A 5,986-nucleotide genomic window follows, 5' to 3' on the forward strand; every position below is an offset into this window, starting at 1 on the left:
AGAAGGTTTTAGAATTGGGTGGGAGGGCAAACCTGCAGGAAGGTAGATCTCCAGGAGGAGCGTTGGTGACCACTAGAAGAACCACTTTTGGTTCCCTGAGGAAACTTGGACTGGATGGATCTTCGAAAGAGCTATTTTTGTGGACCTTTTTAAAGTTTGTAATGTAAAGGTTCTGTGCTAAAGTTGTCCCAGCCAAGAACCATTTAGGAGCCGGTATTGTTTAAGATGGACCTGACAAAATGCTGTGTGACACTCGTACCAGCACCACACACCTCTACCATGTCAGTGACACTGCTGTGCTCAAATTGGACCACAAATTGGAATTAACCTCAGCAGAGGTCCTATAGTGGTCCCTTTCTACTGATTACTGGAGTAGAGAATGGCTGATAGAACTGTGCAGCTTCAGTTAAGTAGTTCCAGCTACACACTTCCTATATGGTAGGTGTTTCCGGTAAAATGGCCAATGGATGTCACTCCAAGATATAACCAGCTGGCAACTCCGTGTACTAAAGATTGCAGCATCCATGATTCACTGAACATGATTTGGCACAGAAATCTCAAACAGGGATCCAGAGGTTGGGGTGAAAGAGAGTTCATTAATAAAACTGTTCATTAGTGGTTTTTCTTGGACTACTGGGCTGCTTTCCAATTAGGTACTGGAAAGCAGTCTGGTGTCAGTGTGTTGGACTTAACTGTGGTGTCCTTTCAGCATTTAAGCACATCTTTTCAATGGGAATGTTTGGGTTTTTACATCTGAGGTTCATGTTAAAGGCTAAACGAACAAACTAGTGACTAGTGGCCTGTCTCACAAAGCACGGTTCAAAAGCCTAACAAATGCAGCCACGATTAAATCATTTTACAACAATGGGTAACAACTTTCCAGGTTTAGATACTCAAGCTGTGATTAATCCTCATGCGCGTAAAAGCACAATGTTTGTTACGAACGGCTAATCATGTGAAACATGAAGTCGAACGGCCTGTTTTTCAAAGAAGAATGCTGTAAAGAAGAGCGTTAATAACGGTAAAATCAACGCTGCCACCATGTTGGTGCTTATTGGAGTAGTCAGTGTTTATAAAATTGAGATCTGTGCGGTATCATTTTTCCACATGATTGGCAAACGAGTGACCAGAAAGGTCCACCTCCATCAAAAGTGACCCCGATTGGTCAGAAACGCAGCTCTGATTCGTCTAACACAGGGGTCGGCAACCCAAATATTAAGAACAGCCATTTTATCCTTTCAGCAAAAATCAAACCACCTTGGGAGCCACAACATTTTATGTCCGTTTTACCATCTTGGCTGTGTGTCTCAGTATGTGTTAATGTACTAGTATAGGTTAAGCAACATAATGTAAACAAAACACAGACTTACTTTGCTCTGCTTTAAGCTTTAGCCGCTTTTCTCGCATCTCCAGCAGGAAACTTTTCCACAAAAGTAGAACAGTTTCTTGTAAAACGTCTCTCTACTTTTTACGAGGCTGAAGTCGCTTCTCATTCGCCAGCTTCTTGTTTGGATTTTTCCATTCCACTTTAAATTGTGCCGGAATGTAAATGCTGCACTATTTAAGGCGGAATGGGATAAATCGAATAAGACGCTGGCGCCCGAGAAGCTGACCTTAGCTTCGTGACTTTTTAATGTTTGACAGTTTCTCGTTGCAGATTAAACGTATCAGGAAACCGTTATTATGGACTTATTTAAACACAAATAAGTCCATAATAATGTCTCTAAATTATCGATGTTCATCTTAAATCTTTCTCTTTGCCTTTCCGTTAGCTGTTAGCTAGGCGAGATTGTTGTATGTGTTGCTATGGTGACCAGCAGTCTGCGCTGATCTTCAGGGTTAAAGGGCGAATCAGCAAGTCTACATTAACTCCAGAGTTTAAGAGCATTTATTGTTAAACTGTGTTGAACGATCAGCAGAGCTTTATTTTACTGTAAAGGAGGATTATTTTATTTTTACCTACAAATCTAATTCAGCTGCGGAGCCACAACAGGGCAGTAAAAGAGCCGCATGTTGCTGACCCCTGGTCTAACATCTGCTACTGGTCTGAAATCCCATTCTTAACCGGCCCTGGAGCGGGTTAGACATGCAGCACCCAGTTGCCATGGCAATAAAGTAATCTGTGAGAGGGGTAGGTTCAAGTTAGCTGGCTCAACTAATCCTGCATTGTGAGACAGACCCCAGCTCTCTGGAGTCAAGGGAGTCAGTATATTGATCAGTGACCGTTCTGAACTTGCTGTGGTCGTCTACAGCTTCCATTACCACATCATTATCTTCACTTCCACTCTGACTTAGTGGGACAGTCAGGGTGGGCAACACAAGCCACAGTTTACAGCTCCTCTACAGGAAACACTGACCATTTGGTCTGTCCAGTTGCTTTCAAGCCTTCACTGTTTGTTTTTTTGTTTGTTTGTAGTTGTTTTTCAATCAGTCGCCGTATATAGTTATCCATGAACAGCAATAACAATACGGAGCGGCCAGCTGAAAAGGTGGTCATCATAGATAACGTTATATGGAGGTTAGCGATAGATGTCACCTGCGTTTGAAACACACTCCCGATAAAGTAATCATGTTACTCTCTTTTCTTCTTCCTTTATTTTTGTCACTTTTTTGGACAGTATTTTAAGTTAATTGAAAATAAGTGTTAATACTTCTTTTTGTTGGCTTCTGCAAGTCCTCCATTTCCTTTAAATGATGAGTATGTAGAATAAAAGAACTATTTTAAGATAAATAAATAAACCTATTTAAAGAGTAAACGTGTGTCGGATCGTTTTTGATTTGTTGATTTGTTTTGGAAAGATAAGCGGAACTTTGGAAATCAGAAATCTTCCGATCCACAGGGAAGCATCAGGGCACACATTCCACGACACCCCACACCTTCGTGGGAAAGCGGCCCGCAACCTTTGACCTTCAGGCACTCGGGGGTGGGGGTTGAGGGCCAGGCAGCTGCCGCGAGAGGTCTGTTAAGTCCTCAAGACAAAAACCTTTACGCCCCCCCGTCACACGCACACTCTTCAGCTGTATGCTAATGTGTGCTGGTGCTCAGTCTGTTGCATTGATAGTCATTTTTCTTTTCTCTTTCTGGATGAGAGGAGTGAAATTCCAGGAGAAGTTCACTGAGTTTGCGATCCACCACATCTGTGCTGTAATGCCAGGAAGGTATAAAAATTACTAAAGTGAGTACCAGCTTTATTGCTGAAGGAAAAATATGAAAGGGTTTAAATAAATTGCAAAGCTTTGGAAAAGATAATATAGAAGTAATATAAACGGTGCTGTCCAAAAATCAGAGACCACACTTCGTTTCATTTCCAGTCAAAACAGCCATTAAGTTGTTTGTTTTTCCTGAGATATTTCTGAGGAGATTAGATATAAATGAAAACAACAGGAGTTTCCAAAATTAGAGTTCAAAAATTGATTAATAGCTACAGAGAAAATGTGTCTCCTAACAACCACCTGGAAGAGCTGGTCGACACCAAAACTGTCCCCATCAGATAAACAGCACTTAAAGCTTTCATCTCTGAGAGAGAGGAGAAAATCAAGCTGCTTCAGATCTGAAAACATCCACAGGTGTTTCTGTCCATCCTTCCACTGTGAGAAGACGACTCAGCGCTGTGGGTCTGAAAGGATGTGTAGCTGATCAAGAAGAACCTCACTGAGAAAAGGAGACGGACACATCAAACAAAGAAGCTGAACAATGGACTGACCACCCCAGAGTCCAGACCTCAACACCACTGAATGTGTTTGATTACTTCAGAAAATGATCAACCAGCTTCTAAGACTGAACTTTGGAGGTTGTGGAAAAATATCACTCAGTTTGTCTCAACACAAAACCTAATCTTAATCCTGAACCTGACCCTAGTCCTAACACTCTTGATAATCATCAAATGCTATGTTAACAATTTGAACAACTGTAGAAAATGTATAAGGGACTCTGAAAAAAGGTGTGACTAAATATGTATTATCATGTATGAAAATATAGATTTAATTTCATGACTATAAATGTATATTCTAACTCATTTTTGCATCTAGTACAGTTATCATATTCGCTTAGTAATCTTACACGGGGAGAACACGTAATCTTAAGACTATGCAGGTCATCTGAGTTAGAAGGTCTATCAATTCAATTCAAATTTTATAGCACTTCTAGGAACAGATGATGTTGGCATTGTTTAACTTGTGCTCAAAAAGTACTCAGGCAAGTACAGTAACCGAAGGCCTTTAATGCACCTCCAAAGAAGCAAATCTGAAATCCTCAGTGAGATGAAATCATTGGGCTCCCCACCACCGGCACCCCCGCCTGCAGAACAGCTGTCAGGCCTAGAAGGCCTGGGGCCACTCTCTCTCTTTCTGTCTCTATTACTCTCTAACTCTCTCTCTTTGTGGTAAGGAAGTGGATTACTAGTTAGTGAAGATCAGTGAACTAAGTATGAATATGAAGACTTCGCACAGGTGATTTATTAATAGGAATTGAACTGATTTTTCAACGTTTCTGCATAATGCAGTGGTTGAGATGGAAACCAAGTTATTCAGAGTGGTTTAAAGTGACTCCGCTTTCTTTACAGTGGTGGTGATGGGAACCAGAGGTCACCATGGCTACAACACAAATACAGACATTTTATTTACTGTCCAGAAACACCAGTGAACCTACACGGGTCTTCTGAGTTTATATATGGAATTTTATTAAAATGGTGGTAATTCTAAAAATATGTTTCGTTTCAGGGCTATTTTGCCTTAAAACACCCTTCATGTACCTCTCCACCGAGAATGGATTTTAAAATGCGTTTTAGGTCCAAACCTCCCCAAAACTTGTTTTTAGCTTTTCATTTAGGCTTTTAGCAGTGAACGTCTGGTTCCTATCACCACCACTGTGAACAAATCTGACTTGCTAAGTTTCTTTAGAACAGAGCGTTTCACACCAAACCACTCTGACTGACTTTGTTAACATCAGTGGAATTCATCTTTAACTTTTCCCTTTTTGCTTTATTGAGCTCAGTGTAGGCCTAATCGATTTATAAGTTTGCTCATTTCAAAGTAAGTTTCAGGATTTACATGTGTGTCTGTGTGGTGGTGGGGGGAGGCGGGGGTCTTCACCATGTGTTGTCGATGACAGACTGAACAGAAGGAGCACAGATAATCAGGGCCCAGACCTCAGTGTATGGGAGTGTTGAGCGGGGGGATGGGAGTATCCTGACATATGGGGCTTGCTGTGGTCAGTGGAGCCCCTTTCTGTCACTTCAGATCAACGGGCCTTACTGTTAAAACCATATTAAATTTACATTAAGGCCAAAGCGCATTCCAAATGGAAATCAATACAGGTGCCAATACATTCATCCACTTGTAGATGATCTTTCCCCCTCATAGTCAATTGATAAATCTTAAAAATAAAATGTATTTTTGGCCACTTAGAAGGGCATAGAGATTAATTGTCATTGTATAATGACTAGTGGTCAAAGCATAATATCCACAAGTGTTTTGTACACACACACACACACAGATATATGTATGTATATATATATATATATATATATATATATATATATATATATATATATATATATATATAGTGTGTGTGTGTATATATATATATACATACACTCACACATATGCATATATGTTCGCATTGTGTCGCTGACGCCTTCGTGACGTGTACATGTAAATAATGTAAATTTACGTAAATACGTCTTTAAAATAGATCGCTAATTCTTGTCAAATAATACTATAATATTATTTGGTGTTTCATATTGCCGAGTTCATTCTCACAAATCCACGCTATTTATTTATTTATTTCGCCTCTGCGCATGCGTACACGTCCGGTCGCTCTGACAACAAACCTCCCACTTGCTAATTCACAAAAGACTCCGGCGCGCCGCGATTGGCTGACGCCGCCGCTGCGGCGAGGGCGGTCCGCGCTGCCGATTGGCTCGCCGCCTGCCTGCGCCCGTCTGATTGGCCGGCTCTCTCTTTGTGTGCGAGGCAGCGGCGTCTC

Source organism: Colossoma macropomum, unplaced genomic scaffold (genome assembly GCF_904425465.1).
Source record: "Colossoma macropomum unplaced genomic scaffold, Colossoma_macropomum, whole genome shotgun sequence".
NCBI lineage: Eukaryota > Metazoa > Chordata > Actinopteri > Characiformes > Serrasalmidae > Colossoma > Colossoma macropomum.